Source organism: Coregonus clupeaformis, chromosome 3, assembly GCF_020615455.1.
Source record: "Coregonus clupeaformis isolate EN_2021a chromosome 3, ASM2061545v1, whole genome shotgun sequence".
Taxonomy (NCBI): Eukaryota; Metazoa; Chordata; class Actinopteri; order Salmoniformes; family Salmonidae; genus Coregonus; species Coregonus clupeaformis.
Window position 1 is genome coordinate 34,966,036 of NC_059194.1, and position 21,280 is coordinate 34,987,315.

Consider the following 21,280-nt stretch of genomic DNA (forward strand, 5'->3'; position numbering starts at 1 on the left):
TCATTATTAGATGACGCTTACCCGACACACTTGTCTAAATTGATGGGTCATGTGAAATAAATGCTGTAACCACCCCCCAGCCACATCTAGCTAAGTGGAAGGGTCACTATTGTCTAGACATGTACACATGTTAATGAAATACAATAGATGGCCGTAATCACCCCCAGACACACCTGGCTAATTTGATGGGTCATGTAATAATCAAGCCGAAGTGGAGTCTTTTGTTGAAGCAATAAAAATGGATTTCTGATTTGAATTATATTACTACACAGATCATACACGTAACGTTAGCTAGCGAACCAGCAAGGTAACGTTTGCTAGCTAACTATCAGTACGATTGAACCTCTTTGGGATTGGTGTTCCGTATACGGGACAGTTGAGCTAACCTCCGCTAATGTGATTAGCGCACGTTAACTCAACTTTCCAGGACATAGACATGCCTTATATGGGCAGAAAAATTACGTTCTTGTTAATCTAACTGCACTGTCCAATTTACTCTAGCTATTACAGTGAGAAAATACCAGGCTATTGTTTGAGGAGAGTGCACAACAACAACAAAACCTATCACGGCAACTGGTTTGATACATTCACCTCTGAAGGTGAATAATGTACTTACATTCAGTAATTTAGCTCTGATTTGTCATCCTAAGGGTCCCAGAGATAAAATGTAGCATATTTTTGTTTGATAAAATCAATTTTTATATTCAAATGTAGGAACTGGGTTCTACAGTTTGAACCCCCGCTGTCTCTGGCTCCACACCCACCCCGCCTGGCCATCTAGATGTGTGAAAGTTAGTGTATAAGCTAATGATCCATCATGTATGACATTCCTGGGAGTGTGTAAACTTACATTTTGTATTACCATATCATTTTTGTATGTTCTCTATAGTTATGTACTTTAAAATGTATCAATTGACCAATTCTGCACATTTGGGCAGACTTGATACAAAATGTGCAATTCGTCACTGGATCAATCTGAAACTTTGCACACACACTGCTGCCACCTAGTGGCCAAAATCTAAATTGCGCCTAAACTGCAATATCATATTGTGGCCTTTCTCTTTACATTTACATTTACGTCATTTAGCAGACGCTCTTATCCAGAGCGACTTACAAATTGGTGCATTCACCCTATAGCCAGTGGGATAACCACTTTACAATATGTTATTTTTTTTTATTTTTTTTATTTTTTTTGGGGGGGGGGGGTAGAAGGATTACTTTATCCTATCCCAGGTATTCCTTAAAGAGGTGGGGTTTCAAATGTCTCCGGAAGGTGGTGAGTGACTCCGCTGTCCTGGCGTCGTGAGGGAGCTTGTTCCACCATTGGGGTGCCAGAGCAGCGAACAGTTTTGACTGGGCTGAGCGGGAACTATGCTTCCGCAGAGGAAGGGGAGCCAGCAGGCCAGAGGTGGATGAACGCAATGCCCTCGTTTGGGTGTAGGGACTGATCAGTACATTTACATTTACGTCATTTAGCAGACGCTCTTATCCAGAGCGACTTCTCTTGCATTTCAAAGATGATGGAACAAAAAAATAAATAGATAAAAACGCATGTTTTTTTGTTGGTATTATCTTTTACCAGATCTAATGTGTTATATTCTTCTACATTAATTTCACATTTCCACAAACTTCAAGGTGTTTCCTTTCAAATGGTATCAAGAATATGCATATCCTTGCTTCAGGTCCTGAGCTACAGGCAGTTAGATTTGGGTATGTCATTTTAGGCGAAAATTGAAAAAAAGGGTCCGATCCTTAAGATGTTAACTTGCTGACAATATTAGAAAATTATATCTGAAAATGTAGCTAGACTCTTACCCGTATACATGAATGAACGCTTCATGGCAGACTCGAACCATTAAACTCTGTTTTGTTTGTAGCTACATCTTGTTTGGCCAGCATTGTGTCAAGTCACTCCGGTTCACACTAACCGTGGCGTGTGCAGAAAGCAGCCCATCGCTTTTTTCAACTGATCTGTCGATAGCACCTGCTAAATTCAGGGCATCAATGTTGTTGAGAAAAGTAGCAAAAATGTTGTCTTTCTCAATGGCTAATGTTATATCTTTCAAAAATGGTGTGGTAGAAAGGACTGTCAACACATACTGAATAGCTCACGTTATAGACAGAAGCATACTACATGGCAGACCAATCCAAACTCATCTCCTGGCATGTCCAGCCCATCCATTATTTCAGCCAATCATGGCTAGTGGGAAGGTTCCTGTCTTGTTCTGTAGCTAAACCAACTATGCTCATAATTTAACCATTTTATTTGTATTTATGGAAGGAATACACGTTTTTAATTAATGTTCCAGAAGGCACCCAACAACAATATCACATTTAGATAATTATCCAGACCCTTTACTCAGTACTTACATTCAGTGCATTCGAAAAGTATTCAGACCCCTTGACTTTTTCCAGATTTTGTTACATTACAGCCTTTTTCTAAAATTGATTAAATCATCCCCCCCATCACTCTACACACAATACCCCAGAGTGACAATTAAAAAACAGATTTTTAGAAGTTTTTGCAGTCATAAAAAAAAAAAAACTGAAATATACATTTAAATAAGTATTCAGACCCTTCACTCAAAACTTTGTTGAAGCATCTTTGGCAGCGATTACAGCCTTGAGTCTTCTCAGGTATGACGGTACAAGCTTGGCACACCTGTATTTGCCGAGTTTCTCGCATTCTTCTCTGAAGATCCTCTCAAGCTCTGTCAGCTTAGATGGGGAGCATCACTGCACAGCTATTTTCAGGTCTCTCCCGAGATGTTCGATTGGGTTCAAGTCCAGGCTGTGACTGGGCCACTCAAGGGCATTCAGAGACTTGTCCCGAAGCTACTCCTGTGTTGTCTTGGCTGTTTGCTTAGGGTTGTTGTCCTGTTGGAAGGTGAACCTTCGCCCCAGTCTGAGGTCCTGAGCGCTCTGTAGAAGGTTTTCATCAAGGATCTCTCTGTACTTTGCTCTGTTCATCTTTCCTTTGATCCTGACCAGTCTCCCAGTCCCTGCCACTGAAAAACATCCCCACAGCATGCCACCACCATGCTTCACCATAGGGATGGTGCAGGGTTTCCTCCAGACGTGACACTTGGCATTCAGGACAAAGAGTTCAATCTTTGTTTTATCAGACCAGATAATCTTGTTTCTCATGGTCTGAGAGTCCTTTAGATGCCTTTCGGCAAACTCCAAGTGGGCTGTCATGTGCCTTTTAATAAGGAGTGGCTTCCGTCGGGCCACTCTACCATGAAGGCCTGATTGGTGGAGTGCTGCAGAGATGGCTGTCCTTCTGGAAGGTTCTCCCATCTCCACAGAGGACCTCTGGAGCTCTGTCAGAGTGACCATCGGGTTCTTGGTCACCTCCCTGACCAAGACCCTTCTCCCCCAATTGCTCAGTTTGGCCTGGCGGCCAGCTCTAGAAAGAGTCTTGGTGGTTCCAAACTTGTTCCTTTTTAAGAATGACATTTTGTGGTACCCTTCCCCAGATCTGTGCCTCGACACAATCCTGTCTTGGAGCTCTACGGACAATTCCTTCAACCTCATGGCTTGGTTTTTGCTCTGACATGCACTGTCAACTGTGGGACCTTATATAGAATTTGCAGACATTTCTAAAATCCTGTTTTCGCTTCGTCATTATGGGGTATTGTGTGTAGATTGATGAGGAACAAAATTAATTTGATCAATTTTAGAATAAGGCTGTAATGTAACAAAATGTGGAAAAAGGGAAGGAGTCAATACTTTCTGAATGCACTGTATATATACAGTAGATATGCACATGTATATGTACACTGACCAAAAATATAAACGCAACATGTAAAGTGGCCTAGGACGAGAACATGCCATGCCCCCAGACAAATTGGACTGTCAATAACCTACAGAACTTGAGACAACGGCATGCAGTATTAAGCCATAAAACGCGTTGATTGGCCAGTGAGTAGCGAAGCCCTCTTCACACCTATAACTTATTTATTCATCAAAACCCAGCCCTTTTTTGCCACCGCCAGCTATTGCGCTCATAATTCCCGCTGTGAAAATAGCAAAATTATTTCTGACACCGCCAACACATTTACATTTTACATCATTTAGCAGATGCTCTTATCCAGAGCGATTACAGTTAGTGAGTGCATACATTTTTTTCATACTGGCACCCCGTGGGAATCGAACCCACAACCCTGGCGTTGCAAGCACCATGCTCTACCATCTGAGCTACACAGGGCCAGTATGAAATATACACTAAGATTAACAATTGCATTATGTTTGTTGAAATAGAGCCCATGGAGCGTCTGCCTATGCATTCATGAGAAATTACGGGACACATATAATCTCCATATGTGATTTCTTTCATAAACAGAGAAAAGTCTTTCATCATACCTCAGGTGTCACTTATCTCCCAAGTCACATGCTTTGCCATTAGCACCGACTGGGCTTTGAAAAGCAGCAGCCCTATCTCTAACCAGAGCACAGCCCTGAAAGGGAAGAGACCATCTGCTACATGAGAGGGAATTATGCAAATGCTTCCTCTGAATCACTTGCACAGAGATATGGGAGCTGGCTAAGACGGGTCTCTCACACGACACTGGCATGGTCAAGGCAGACTTTAGGAAAATTATCTCACATGTACACCCAAGAGTCCTTTTAATTTGTTATGACAGTCCCTTAGGACATTCAAATCAAATCAAATCAAATCAAATTTTATTGGTCACATGCGCCGAATACAACAGGTGCAGACATTACAGTGAAATGCTTACTTACAGCCCTTAACCAACAGTGCATTTATTTTAAACAAACAAGTAAGAATAAAACAACAACAAAAAAGTGTTGAGAAAAAAAGAGCAGAAGTAAAATAAAGTGACAGTAGGGAGGCTATATATACAGTAAAATAAAGTGACAGTAGGGAGGCTATATATACAGGGGGGTACCGTTGCATAGTCAATGTGCGGGGGCACCGGCTAGTTGAGGTAGTTGAGGTAATATGTACATGTGGGTAGAGTTAAAGTGACTATGCATAAATACTTAACAGAGTAGCAGCAGCGTAAAAAGGATGTGCCTTTCACGCCCTTCATTTTATACTCTTTATTATTTCATTCTCTTCAATTATGACAAAATAAATGTAGCCTCACGTGCCCTTCATGCCAATATCTGGCTGGGGATCTCCAACACTGTTCACTTCACATGTGTTTGTGATTTTTGACATTGACACACATTAAAATAGGAGGATACTCTCTTGAGGTGAAAGCTTTACAGTTGGCTACATTTAATTTGAAACTCTGGTTTTTGGTAACAGTTGGAAGACATGGGATGCTTGATTTATGAGGTCACAGCACAATTCCTACCTTCTCTGCTGTAATCCCCCCCCACCCCCCATTTTTTTTGTGATTGTTGAGAAAAGAGCTGTAATTGGTCAATTCTGATGACCCCTGGGAGAACAATATGGAGTACTGTAGTATGACAATCAGTGCAATTCACTAATTCATCAACATAGCTAACAAAACGATTAGACCTATTACAACTTGAAAATATAATAAGTGACCTGACACAAAAAAACTACTTTGTCACATTAGAATTTAATTTGACCTGAAAGTGTCACTTGACAACCTGCATTTCTCCGCCTTTTCGTGCATCCTCCGGTGGTGAAATAGCTGCGCAGATCAGTGAAATGCATGCTTTCCTTTTGTCAGCAATACTAGTCAGCTTGCTAGCTAGCTAGTTATGGCTCTCACAATTCACTCACATTGTTAATAGTAAGCTAACACATTCTAGCTTGCCAGCTATCGGCTGCCTTTAAAAAACAAACTCACTCATTCACTCACTCACCAACCAAACAAACAACAATCTCAAAAAGCGGACGAACGCAAACAAAAGTCTAAATATTAGGTAAAATATCTGAATATCTATCTTTTCCCGCACAAGTAGTTTAGCTGCCATATCGAATTAGTCTCTGTCACTCAAACAGTGCACAAGTGCTGCCACTACTGCTGTCACTGCTGCGTGAATAACTTGATTGGCTAGTACTGCTGTCTGTAAAGAAATGGGCAGGTGGATGTTGATTCTTCTGCAACGATTGTCTTTTTTTTCCCTCGCTCCTCTCGATCAGGCCCGGCTGTCATTTTGTCTCCGGAGGATTTCTAAGATTTCCTTAGCAGAGGCACAAGGGATACACGTTTTGTCCTTTTCTCTAGTACACCCTCAATTCGAGCACTGTGTGTACAAGAACATCACTGTCCCTCTCACAAACTCCTCTCAAACCTGAATTTATAGTATGCACAATGTTTATAGTATTTAAACATTGATGTCTCAGGTACAGGTAAAGTCAGATCTGGCCAATAGCTGCTAGCTAAAACATGCATTTTTGATATTTGTACACTGTAAACTTAAAATTGTAAAGAAAGGCACTTTTCTGCTAAACAGAAGTGACACAGGTAATGGTCAAAGTTCATACATGTTAATATGTCTGAAGGGGACATAGTGAGTCAGGCAAATGTGCCTTTCACGCCCTTCATTTTATACTCTTTATTATTTCATTCTCTTCAATTATGACAAAATAAATGTTTGAACATACAGGAGGATATACAACGTGATATCAGAGGAAAATGTACAGTACTTTGTAGTTATATATGCCATAAGGCCTCATGTCTCTAAATGAGCTAGTATTTAATCAATTCACAAGAATGGTCCGCTGTGGTAGGGCATCTCAAGTGGTATAGGGATGGAATGCCGCTGTGTTGACTAAGATGGCTGCACTTCAAAGACATTTATATCATTCATGGTAGTAGACCTTTACCTGTTAACGTTAATCAAGGTATTTTTCGGGTGCTAAAATGGGTGAAGGTTAAAACAATAAACATCTTCAATGTCATATGAAGGCCACTAGAGAAGAGCCATCCTGGTAAACCTACAGTATATTCAGGAGCAATGACTTAGAGGGAAACATTAGAGCACATGCAGTTCAATCTTTAATCAGTGCATGGGAAGAGAAAAGAGAGAAGGGGAAAAACTGGAGCAGCTATCTTTTCCTCTGGGGTCGAAGCCTTCGTCAGATAGAACAGAAAACAAATTACCAGAGGGATGAACTGCTTCCTCCCCTGAGACAGAATTGTAGCTATCTAGATTAAGGATCTCATATATACAGATCAATATATCCCTCAACAAACTATTGGCGAGTCATTAATACTTAATGAGATCCTTTGATGAATAGGTCGACTCCCTTAGCGATCAATAAACATGAGTATATCCATGTAATGTCTGTGTACCTGGCAGCTGGAAACGTTGTTTAAGTGAAGGGTATCTATTCTATAGTGATTGACTGAAACATCTATGCGTAAATCCTGGACTATAAATCTGTAATGCGGATTTTAAGGGACCTATGATACCATAATATATTTTCCTTGTGGACAGTATTTAATCTATAGTAAATTCTCATTCTGACAATAATGCAATGTAATAGTGAATGTGGAGGAACGCTGATATATTTATTTATTTCAACTTTTTTGGTCAATACAGGCATAGATGAGGTTCACATACAGTGCATTCCAAAAGTATTCACACACTTGACTTTTTACACATTTTATTTATGTTACAGCCTGAATTAAAATTGGGATTTTGTGTCACTGGTCTACACACAATACCCCATTATGTCAAAGTGGAATGATGTTTTGGCCAAAAAAAACACAGTACACACGTCACACTTCCATGTTGTCTCCGTGCTGCTACTTGCCTACCTGCCAAACTTTTCGTTTTTAACTTTTAATAACCATTTAATCAAAACTTTGCATTTAACAAATGTACAAATGTCTTAGTTATGTCCACGCTCAACTTTTTTCATTCAAATTTTCACAGCGGGACGCGTTATCTGGACATGGTTCTACAGGATCTCCACCAGCCGAAAACGCTAAGTAGTAACATTAACGCTATGCCATCTAATTGCAGTTGCTGTACTCATAATATGGAGGAGAACTATCGCCTTATGGTGAGTATAGCCCAGTTGCAAGCCCAGCTTCAGACACAATCATTAGGCAACGGCAATTTAACTGTAGGAAAGGATGAATTAGCGTCTGTGCCACCAGTAAGTACAGATAGTAGTATAATCCCCCCCTCACAGTCCCCGCAGCCGGTGTCACGACTTCCATCGAGGCTGCCTCCCCTCCTTGTTCGTGCAGGCTTTGGCGTTCGTCGTCACCGGCTTACTAACCACTGCCGCTCCCATTATCATCACTCCACTTGTCTTACATTTACATTACATTTACGTCATTTAGCAGACGCTCTTATCCAGAGCGACTTACAAATTGGTGCATTCACCTTATAGCCAGTGGGATAACCACTTTACAGTTTTTTTTTTTTGGGGGGGGGGGGGTAGAAGGATTACTTTATCCTATCCCAGGTATTCCTTAAAGAGGTGGGGTTTCAAATGTCTCCGGAAGGTGGTGAGTGACTCCGCTGTCCTGGCGTCGTGAGGGAGCTTGTTCCACCATTGGGGTGCCAGAGCAGCGAACAGTTTTGACTGGGCTGAGCGGGAACTATGCTTCCGCAGAGGAAGGGGAGCCAGCAGGCCAGAGGTGGATGAACGCAATGCCCTCGTTTGGGTGTAGGGACTGATCAGAGCCTGAAGGTACGGAGGTGCCGTTCCCCTCACAGCTCCATAGGCAAGCACCATGGTCTTGTAACAGATTCTAGCTTCAACTGGAAGCCAGTGGAGTGTGCGGAGGAGCGGGGTGACGTGAGAGAACTAGGGAAGGTTGAACACCAGACGGGCTGCGGCATTCTGGATGAGTTGTAGGGGTTTAATGGCACAGGCAGGGAGCCCAGCCAACAGCGAGTTGCAGTAATCCAGACGGGAGATGACAAGTGCCTGGATTAGGACCTGTGCCGCTTCCTGTGTAAGGCAGGGTCGTACTCTCCGAATGTTGTAGAGCATGAACCTACAGGATCGGGTCACCGCCTTGATGTTAGCGGAGAACGACAGGGTGTTGTCCAGGGTCACGCCAAGGCTCTTCGCACTCTGGGAGGAGGACACAACGGAGTTGTCAACCGTGATGGCGAGATCATGGAACGGGCAGTCCTTCCCCGGGAGGAAGAGCAGCTCCGTCTTGCCAAGGTTCAGCTTGAGGTGGTGATCCGTCATCCATACTGATATGTCTGCCAGACATGCAGAGATGCGATTCGCCACCTGGTTATCAGAAGGGGGAAAGGAGAAGATTAGTTGTGTATCGTCAGCGTAGCAATGGCAATGATCTTGTCTTGTTAATCACACACACCTGGTTCTCATCCCCTCATTGTCTGTGTGGATGATTGTTCCATGTGAGAGTAGAGTAGCTCGGTTGAGCTACTCTGTTATTGTATTGCCGGGGTAGATTTATTTTCCCCTATGCTTGTATATCGTTTGGAGTATTTCCGTACCGTGATTGCCAGGGTAGAGAGTTTCCCCTGTGCCTATGTTTGTATGTCGCTATCCAGCGCAACTGTGATGGAAAGGAATAAACTCTTTATTTGGTGATTTACCATCCTGCGCCTGACTACTTCTATCACACTCATCACAGAATCACCCACCTGCTATGGAGTCAGCGGGAGAAGAGCGCATGCCTGGAGTCGTGGCACGGATCCAGGAACATTCCACGATGCTGGCCAGCTTGGGAGAAGCGATGGATCGGGTTCTTCAGGTCGTCCAACGCCTGGAGAAGAGATGACCCATTCTGTCGAGACCAGCTGGTCAATCGGATCCAGCCACCTACACCCCAACACCCAGAGGGATCCAGATATCCCGACCACAGGAGTTCGATGGGACTCCTGTGGTCGGATTTATACTTCAACTGGAGCTCCACTTCTCCACCATCCGACCGGCCCGATCGGTACGGGAGAAGGTGTCCGTCCTCGTTTCCTGCCTCACGGGGAAAGCCCTGGAATGGGCCAACGCGGTGTGGAACGAAGGAGGCGCCGCGTTGAAGAACTACAGGGAGTTCGCTCGCCTCTTTCGGGCGGTCTTCGATCACCTGCCCGAGGGTCGAGAGGTGGGTGAGCGGCTGGTCCACCTGAGGCAGGGGACGAGGACCGCGCAGGACTTCGCGTTGGAGTTTCGGACTCTGGCAGCGGGGTCCGGGTGGAACGAACGGATCCTGACTGACCATTTCCGGTGCCATCTGCGGGAGGACGTCCGACGGGAGCTAGCCTGCCGGGACATTATGTTATCCTTTATGCAACTGGTGGACATGGCCATCCGGCTGGACAACCTGCTGGCAGCCCGAGGACGTCCTGGTAGGGGTCTGCCCGTTTCCACCCCAAAGGACTCAGAGCCCGAGTTGATGGACCTTGGTGGAGCCGCCGTCCAAGAGAGCGGAGGAAGATAGCGACAGTGACAATCTGGTGGCACGAAGGGACAGTCCAATACACAGAGTCATCAATGTTCTTTTGGTTCTGGAGGCGGCACGCCAGGCACTCTCGCATCACCCCAGGTATCGAACACCCACACTTGTTCAGAGCCCTCTGCTGCGCACTGTACCCTACCTATCTCCTTTCCCGATCACATGGTAGTTCCCCAGCGTAAGGCGCTAGTCGATTCATGCGCAGCTGGGAACTTTATGGACAGGGCATTCTCACGCCGTCAAGGCATTTCGTTGGTTCCCCTATCCATTCCACTCCCCATTAGAGCACTTGATAGTCAACCATTAGGGTCCGGGTTGGTAAAGGAGGTTACTGTACCAGTCACCATGATCAACCAGGAGACTCATTGGGAGCAGATCACTTTTTCGATTATTGAGTCTCCTGCTTACCCTGTAGTATTAGGTGGCTAGCCCTTCACAACCCCACTTTCTCATGGCCGCAGAGGGTTCTGACGGGGTGGTCACGAGAGTGTCAGGGTAGGTGTCTAGGTGTTTCCATTGGTGCAACTACGGTGGAAAGTCCAGACGGTACCTCCACCGTGCGCATTTCCCCGAATACCATGATCTGGCACTCGCATTTTCAAAGACGCAGGCGACTAAATTACCACCTCATCGGGCGGGGGATTGCGCGATAAACCTTCAGGTAGACGCTGTACCTCCCAGGAGACATGTGTATCCCCTGTCGCAGGCTGAAACGGAGGCTATGGAAACATACGTCACCGAGTCCCTGGGCCAGGGGTATATACGTCCCTCCACTTCACCTGCTTCCTCGAGTTTCTTCTTTGTGAAGTAGAAAGATGGCAGTCTACGCCCGTGCATTGATTATCGATCACTAAACAAGGCGACGATAAGATTTAGTTATCCTCTCCCCCTCATTCCTTCAGTGATTGAGTCAATGCATGGGGCCCGCTTCTTCACCAAGTTAGATCTCAGGAGTGCCTACAACCTGGTGCGTATTCGGGAGGGGGATGAGTGGAAGACAGCATTCAGCACAAACTCGGGGCATTATGAATACCTGGTGATGCCCTACGGTTTGATGAATGCTCCATCCGTCTTCCAGTCCTTTGTGAACGAGGTGTTTCGGGATATGCTTGGTCGTGGTGTTGTGTTCTACATCGATGACATCCTGGTGTATTCCGCTACACGCGCCAAGCATGTGTCCCTGGTTCGCAAAGTTCTGGTCCGACTGTTGGAAAATGACCTTCATGCCAAGGCAGAAAAGTGTATGTTTTTCTAGCAGTCCGTCTTATAGGTTATTACTTCCCCCTGATTACCGTATTAACCCCTCATTTCATGTGTCTCTCCTCAGGCCGGTGGTGGTTGGTCCGCTCCAGGAGTCTGAGGTGCGGGAGGTTCCTCCACCTCTGCTGGACATCGATGGGGCCCCGGCGTACTCGGTCCATTCCATCCTGGATTCGAGGCGCCGGGTTGGGGGCCTTCAGTACCTTATGGAGTGGGAGGGGTACGGTCCGGAGGAACGGTGCTGGGTCCCGGTGAGGGATGTCCTCGATCCCTCCCAGTTGCGGGATTTCCACCGTCGCCATCCGGCTCGCCCTGCTCCGCGTCCTCCTGGCCGTCCCGGAGGCCGGGGTCGGCGCGTCAAGTGGGGGGTACTGTCACGACTTCCACCGAGGCTGCCTCCCCTCCTTGTTCGGGCAGGCTTCGGCGTTCGTTGTCACCGGCTTACTAACCACTGCCGCTCTCATTATCATCACTCCACTTTTCTTGTCTTGTTAATCACACACACCTGGTTCTCTTCCCCTCATTAGTCTGTGTATAAGTGTTCCCTCTGCTCCCTTGTCTGTGTGGGTGATTGTTCCATGTGAGAGTAGAGTAGCTCGGTTGAGTCTTATTATTGTATTGCCGGGGTAGATTTATTTTCCCCTATGCTTGTATATCGTTTGGAGTATTTCCGTACCATGATTGCCAGGGTAGAGAGTTTCCCCTGTGCCTATGTTTGTATGTCGCTATCCAGCGCAACTGTGACGGAAAGGAATAAACTCTGTATTCAGTGATTTACCCTCCTGCGCCTGACTCCTTCTATCACCCGTTTCGGGGTCTGAGCCGCCAAATTCTCCCACAATTAGCTCAGACAAATTGAAAACCCTAGTCATTGGCGACTCCATTACCTGCAATATTAGACTTAAAAAGAATCATCCAGCGATCATACACTGTTTACCAGGGAGCAGGGCTACCGACGTAAAGGCTAATCTGAAGATGGTGCTGGCTAAGGATAAAACTGGCGAGTGTAGAGAGTATAGGGATATTGTTATCCACGTCAGCACCAACAATGTTAGGATGAAACAGTCAGAGGTCACGAAGTGCAACATAGCTTCAGTGTGTAAATTAGCTAGAAAGATGTGTCGGCATCAAGTAATTGTCTCTGGCCCCCTCCCAGTTAGGGGGAGTGATGAACTCTACAGCAGTCTCACAACTCAATCGCTGGTTGAAAACTATTTTCTGCCCCTCCCAAAATATAGAATTTGTAGATAATTGTCCCTCTTTCTGGGACTCACCCACAAACAGGACCACGCCTGGCCTGCTGAGGAGTGACGGACTCCATCCTAGCTGGAGGGGTGCTCTCATCTTATCTATCAACATAGACAGGGCTCTAACTCCTCTAGCTCCACAATGAGATAGGGTGCAGGCCAGGAAGCAGGCTGTTAGCCAGCCTGCCAGCTTAATGGAGTCTGCCGATAGCACAGCCAGCTTAGTTTTCCCTATTGAGACTGTGTCTGTGCCTCGATCTAGGTCGGAAAATCTAAAACATGGTGGTGTTCGCCTTAGCAATCTCACTGGAATAAAGACCCCCTCCATCACTGTCATTAAAAATAAAGACTGTGATAATACCTCAGAACTCAAAATAGGAATACTTAATGTTAGATCCCTCACTTCCAAGGCAGTCATAGTCAATGAACTAATCACTGATCATAACCTTGCCACAGTCATACCCTGGATCTAGTTCTGTCCCGTGGAATAAATATTGTGGACAGAAATAGCTCTCCACCAAACTGGATGTCTTCCGACTAGCTTGGAAAGACAGTACTGTGCAATATTGAAGAGCCCTCACTGCTACTCGATCAGCCTACTTTTCCAACCTGATTGAGGAGAATATAAACAATCCAAAATATATTTTTGATACTATCGCAAAGCTAACTGAGAAGCAGCATTCCCAAAGAGAGATTGGCCTTCACTTCAGCAGTGATGTCACGCCCTGGCTCTGGGGACTATGTTATGTTGAGCCAGGGTGTGTAATTCTATGTTTGATTTTCTATGTTGGGCTGAGTGACTCCCAATCAGAGGCAACGAGTGTCAGCTGGGTGTCTCTGATTGGGAGCCATATTTAACTGTCTGTCTTTCACTTTGTGTTTGTGGTTTCTTGTTTATTTCGGTTTGTGTTAAACTGTAGACGTCACGTTATCGTTTATTGTTTTGATCGTGTGATCAGTAATAAAAAGATATGTTCACCTTCAACGCTGTGCCTTGGTCCTCATCTCTAACCAACGATCGTGACAAGTGATGAATTCATGAACTTCTTAGACGAAAAGATCAGTAGAAAGCAAATTACGGACTCCTCTTTGAATCTGCATATATCTCCAAAACTCACTTGTCCTGATTCTACACAGAACTGCCAGGACCTAACATCAATAGAGACACTCAAGTTTTTAAATCTTGTATCTCTCGAAACAATCATGAAAATAGTCTTGGTCTCTAAACCTTCCAGCTGCCTACTAGACCCCATTCCGACTCAAGTACTGAAAGAGCTACTTTCTGTGCTTGGCCCTCCTATGTTGAACATAATAAATGGCTCCTTATTCTCCGGATGTGTACCAAACTCATAAAAAATGAAATGGCAGTAATAAAGCCTCTCGTAAAAAAGCCAAACCTTGACCCGGAAAAAATTAAAACGATCGGCCTATGTTGAATCTCACATTCCTCTCAAACATTTTAGAAAAAGTTGTTGCGCAGAAACTCACTGCCTTCCTGAAGATAAATAATGTATACAAAAAGCTCCAGTCTGGTTTTAGACCCATTATTGTACTGAGACTGCACTCGTAAAGGTGGTAAATTACCTTAATGACATCAGACCAAGGCTCTGCATCTGTTCTCGTGCTCCTAGACCTTAGTGCAAATTTTGACACCATTGATCAACACATTCTTTTGGAGAGATTGGAAACCCTAATTGGTCTACACGGACAAGTTCTTGCCTGGTTTAGATCTTAACTGTCAGAACAATATCAGTTTTCAGTTTGTCTCTGTGGATGGTTTGTCCTCTGACAAATAAATTGTACATTTCAGTATTCCTTAAGGTTCCATTTTAGGACAACTATTGTTTTCACTATATATTCTACCTTTTGGTGAAGTCATTCGGAAACACAATGTCAACTTTCACTGCTATGCGGACAACACATAACTATACATTTTAATGAAACATGGTGAAGCCCCAAAATTGCCTACCCTGGAAGCCTGTGTTTCAGACATAAGGAAGTGGATGGTGGCAAACAGAGATGTAATTTCTAGGTCCCAAGAAACAGTCTTCTGTTTGATCTGACAATTAATCTTGATGGTTGTACAGTCGTTTCAAAGAAAATTGTGAATGACCTCTGTGTTACTCTGGACCCTGATCTCTCTTTTGACGAAAATACAGTATCAACAATATTTCAAGGGCATCTTTTTTAGATCTTCGTAACATTGCATCTGACACGTTTTGTCCAAAAATGTGGCAAAAAAGCTAATCCATACTTTTGTCACTTCTAGATTAGACTACTGCAATGCTCTACTCTCCGGCTACCTGGATAAAGCACTAAATAAACTTCAATTGGTGCTAAACAAGGCTGCTAGATTCTTGACTAGAATCAAAAAATTTGATCATATTACTCCAGTGCTAGCCTCACCTACACTGGCTTCCTGTTAAGGCAAGGGCTGATTTCAAGGTTTTACTGCTAACCTACAAATAATTACATGGACTTGTTCCTACCTATCTCTCCGATTTGGTCCTGCTGTACATACCTTCACGTACGCTACGGTCACAAGACGCAGGCCTCCTTATTGTCCCTAGAATTTCTAAGCAAACAGCTGGAGGCAGGGCTTTCTCTTGTAGAGCTCAATTTTTATGGATTGGACTGCCTATCCATGTGAGAGGCGCATACTCGGTCTCAACCTTTGTCTTTACTGAAGATGAATTTATTCAGAATGTCCTATGATTAAGTGTAGTCTGGCCCAGGTGTGCGAAGGTGAACGGCAAGGCACTGGAGTGACGAACCGCCCTTGCTGTCTCTGCCTGGCTGGCTCCCCTCTCTCCACTGAGATTCTCTGTCTCAGACCCTATTACGGGTGCTGAGTCACTAGCTTACTAGTGCTCTTCCATGCCGTCCCTAGGAGGGGTGCGTCTCCTCGTGCTAGGCTTTTTTTTGCTATAGTCGACTTGAGTGGGTTGACTCACTGACGTGATCTTCCTGTCCGGTTTTGCACCCCCCCGGGCTCGTGCGGTGGAGATCTTCGTGAGCTATACTCAGCCTTGTCTCAGGGTAGTAAGTTGGTGGTTTGTTGATATTCCTCTAGTGGTGTGAGGGCTGTGCTTTGGCAAAGTGGGTGGGGTTATATCCTGCCTGGTTGGCTCTGTCCGGGGTTATCGTCGGACGGGGCCATAGTGTCCCCCGACCCCCCCCCCCCCCCCCACTATCTCAGCCTCCAGTATCTATGCTGCTGTAGTTGATGTGGGGGGGGCTAGGGTCAGACTGTCCTATCTGGTGAAGTTCCCCTTTCTTATCTGGTTTCCTGTGTGAACTTAAGCTCTCTCTCTCTCGCTCTCTCTACCACACCTGCTGTCTCGACCTCTGAATGCTCGGCTATGAAAAGCCAACTGACATTTACTCCTGAGGTGCTGACCTTTTGCACCCTCTACAACCACTGTGATTATTATTTGACCCTGCTTGTCATCTATGAATGTTTGAACATCTTGAAGAATGATCTGGCCTTAATGGCCATGTACTCTTATAATCTCCAACTGGCACATCCAGAAGAGGACTGGCCATCCTAGGTTCCTGCCTTTCTAGGGAGTTTTTCCTAGCCATCGTGCTTCTACATCTGCACTGCTTGCTGTTTTAGGCTGGGTTTATGTATGAGCACTTTGTGACATCTGCTGATGTAAAAAGGGCTTCATAAATAAGTATGATTTGATTTGATTTTTACAAAATGCTATAAATTAATTTAAAATGAAAAGCTGAAATGTCTTGAGTCAATAAGTATTCAACCCCTTTGTTATGGCAAGCAGAACTAAGTTCAGGAGTAAGAATGTGCTTAACAGGTCACATAATGAGTTGCATGGACTTACTCTGTGTGCAAACATGATGTTTGAATGACTACACTCCACACTCTGTACTCCACACCTATAATTATCTCTCAGTTGAGCAGTGAATTTCAAACACAGATTCAACCACAAAGACCAGGGAGGTTTTCCAATCTATTGGTAGATTGGTAAAAAAAAAAGAAAAAAAAAAGACATTGAATATCCATTTGAGCATGGTGAAGTTATTAATTACACTTTGGATGGTGTATCAATACACTCAATCACTGCAAAGATGCATGCGTCCTTCCTAACTCAGTTGCCGGAGAGGAAGGAAACCGCTCAGGGATTTCACCATTAGGCCAATGGTGACTTTAAAGCAGTTATATAGTTTAATGGCTGTGATTGGAGAAAGCTGAGGATGGATCAACAACATTTTAGTTACTCCACAATACTAACCTAAATGACAGAGTGAAAAGAAAGAATCTTGTACAGTATAAATGTATTCCCCAACATGCATCCTGTTTGCAATAAGGCACTAAAGTAAAACTGCAAATGTGGCAAAGAAATAAACATTTTATCCTGAATACAAAGCGTTATTTGGGGGGCAAATCCAACACAACACATCACTGAGTACCACTCTTCATATTTTCAAGCATAGTGCTGGCTGCATCATGTTATGGGTATGCTTGTCATCAGCAAGGACTAGGGAGTTTTTTTAGGATAAAAATAAACGGAATAGAGCTAAGCATAGGCAAAATCCTAGAGGAAAACCTGGTTCAGTCTGCTTTCCAACAGACACTGGGAGACAAGTTCACCTTTCAGCAGGACAATAAACTGAAACACTGTTAAGAGAATTTCTATCTCTAATTCAACCTAAGCTTGAATCATTACCAGAGGTTGTAAGGCTCTGGTTTTAATCATAAATGATTCAAGGTCCACAACCAACAAGAATGATCTGTCTTTTTATCATGGAGAGCTCTGGCGCCCAAAACACATACATACTGTTTTATACCCCTTGACACACAAAGGCACTTTGCTCTGCCCACCTTTAGGAGGCTTTCTTAAACAGTTTCCACCTTTCTCCTTACCCTGGAATGTTTAGTCCCCCCCTCTGTTAGTGGGTTGATAATTGTAACACAGTTTACACATTTATACTGTATTTGGGGTGAAATCCTTTAGTCATTATTCTTAAAATACAAATTAATCTATCAATCCACCCCTTTGACTAAATGGTTTCATTTTCAGGATACATGTATTACATATTCAGGATCAATCTCAGAGATCACGTCAGAACTAATAAACATTTCATCCAATTGCGGTCTTTCAGGGTCCAAATCCTCGTCATCCACCAAGCCTGGAGGATCGTTTTTTCACATTCCCCTGGTCAGAGTCCGGAGTCAGTCCATCTCTCATCATTGTTTAGATACTGCATTTCACCAACGCCTGATTCACCAATCCTCGGACACAGGGAACAAGACAACAACCACATAATACAAGAATACCCATACAAACACTGACCGCTCCTAAGATGGTGGCTGCTATGGTATTCCATTTACCAAATATTTCCTCAAACCACCCTATCCACGATGTACTAACTTCTGAGTTCTCAGTTCATTCTTCACTTAGTGCAGTTAATTCTGTAAGAGCTCTGGTGACTGTCCCATCCAGTGTGGTGTTGTTAGGGATAAATGTGCAACAATGGCTTATCATTCTATAGACACCGGCCCTTTCTGCCTGATCTAGAACCAACCTCTACTAAGTTATGAGCGGGATGGCGGATAATTGCTCGAAGATCCCCTTTACTGCATCTCTAGTCTGGTCAATAAATCGTTGTTGGTTGTAATAGATATAATTTATCCAATCCACATTTTTGTTTATTGTCACCCACCAGAAAAATGTTGTGGTAAAACCCTCCCATATTTGAATCATAGCTTTGTATTCGTCTGGAACACCCCTGGGGATGCCTATACATCTATCCGAATTGGGCTATTTCCTTCCTGACCTATGTTTCTCCTCCTCCTGATTATTCTTCATGTCACTGGTCTTTGTTGACTAATTCTTACAGGTTTGGACCAACAATACTGGTGCACAAGTACCCACCCATCCTTCTGGTAATGTCTGTCGAATGCTCCCTTTGTTAGTACATGCCCACCACACATCAGTCAGAGGGATGGTAAGGTTCTTAATTTTTCCCCTCCCTAATCTAAATCAGTCACATTAATTATCTCTTTACAGCCATCAAAATCACCCAAGTTACGGGTGCCATTTCTATGTCTGTAACACTGGTATTCGCCAGGAGTTAAAGTGAATCTAGGTGGGCTGGCCGAGTAAGTCAACTTTGCCAGCCCAATCCCTGTGCAATTGGGCTCTTTTTGATTGGACCCCAGGTCTAATACACAGGGAAACATTGCCTTTGGCATTGGGGCGGTCAACATTGTCGGTCGCCCAATGGAGCATGCATAACAATTGGTCTCCCTCAAGGCCCTAGCGGTGTATTTCATCCATTTTAACCAGAGATTATCATCAGGGACCCCCTCCACTTCCCCTTGGTACCATTCTTGGAGGAGAAAATCTTTCATAGTGGACGGGTTAGTCGAATTGACTCCGTCATCCCTTGACTGATCTACTCTCTCTATTGCTGTTAGTGGATTAATGACAGTACCTGTGCCCTCCATATCTGTTGACTCCATCAAATGTAATCTTAGACAAGCATCCCATCCGTATTCGTCCGCGCAAGCCCAGTAAGTTATTTTCATGTCCTCTTTAGTGACCTTTACTATTGTTACTACCATCTCCGTGGGGATGTCGTTATACCTTCTTATCCTCCATCTGGACGTCCAGCCCCCCCGTCTCATATCTCCGTCCCCCAGTATGTCTAAATACCTGAGCCCAGGAACAATCCGCCGAGGGAGCTGAACATAAATACAATGTGATCTTATAATCCCACGTTGCTTGCTTATCCGTCCTGATAAGATCCCTAATCCTAATTTTGAATCTTACTCCCCACCCTTCTCTGACTCCTATTTTGTAGATCACTCGTCCTTGACGGTTAGTATGTCGGGTCGCTTCCCTTTTATTTCTTAATAATGGTAAGGCCATAGCGTAATTGGTGCGAGGTGGTGGTGGATCTTGACATACCAAGACTATTGCAGAGACTATGATGCAGCTCAGGGTCACCCATATTCCCAAAAACTGCCAACCCTCTCCTGCCTTTAGTCCTTCTGCTTGGTACCACCCCATACTCACACCTTAAGAACACACTACAGTGATGATAGGTCGGGGTAGGAGATCTTCGTTGACAGAGGTGATCCCCGGACCCTATTGGTCTAGTTCTTCTCTCCAACTCTGCGTGTGCTAAGTGGTGCTTGTATGTGGTCTTACCTTCTTGCAGTGGGTAACATGGACCCAGGTTCCTCTCTCTGCTATTCTAATGGCAAAGGCGGTGACCAATATAACCTGATAGGGCCCTTCCCAAAAGGCCTGCTTTCAGGTTTCCTTCTAGTGACTGGATGCTCACCAGTCACCTGGTTAGATAGTGGGTCACCTTCTCCTTTAGTTCACCTATGGGGCACAAAACCTCTGACATACGGGTGTGGTTAATAAACTATCTTCACACATGTTCAGATTAATCTAACAATTTCTGACTGCATTCTCTTTCTAGACTGTATCTAAAAAAATTTTAGTTTTTTAGTATTTTGTCCTCTCCTTCGTATATTATTTAATCCTACAATTAGCCTCTTCCCCCCTCTTGACACAAAGTTCTGCTCATGTGTCAATATTACCACCTACCTAAACATTCCCTTAGGTAATTTATCAACCAATTGCCATGCCTTTCATTTTTGAGATTGTCTTTTGCTTCTTTATTGCTCCTCCCACTTCCTTTGTCTTTATGGCGGCTAAATTCGACTTTCATTCAGTTCAGAATCAATTAGTAATCCAATCAATCAATCTCTTATCTTGTAAAAACACTTATGTTTAGTTCAAACTCTGTTCTACCCCGGTTCTCCTGGGCTTGATCTGAAGACTGATTGTTGGACATGACAAGTCCATATTTAGGTCACCTAAGTCTTCTGCCTAGCAACAAAGAATAAAAACCTCTATATTCGTGATTAACCCAGTTATATCTAATAGCCCACCAAAAAAAAACCTCATCATCTTTAAATCACGACTAATGTCATATCCCTCTTTACTCTCTACCATTTGGGTAACATCCCTGATATATGTATAAAAAGCTAAGACTGTTTGGGAAGAGAGCAACAACATAAACTGTTCTTCCTCCTCAGAGTTCCAAATGATTTTACCATGGGCTGCCATTGCCTTCCCATAGATAAGATCACTTAATTTACCAGTATGCAGTACATAATGGAGTACCCAAGCTTTACAGCAGTCCATCATCACCAAAAAGCTCATCATTCTTCATCTATTTATAAAAATTTAAAAAATCCTCTAGTCCCTATCTTCCTGATCCTATTGCTAAATCAATGATCTAGGCAATAGCTGTCTCGCCTTAGATTGTACATTCCTCTGATTACTGCAGCCTATTGCATTAATTTAGGTTCAAATATCCCCCAACAAACCATTCCATCCCACAGCATAGCAAACACCACCCATGAACTGCTGAAAATCC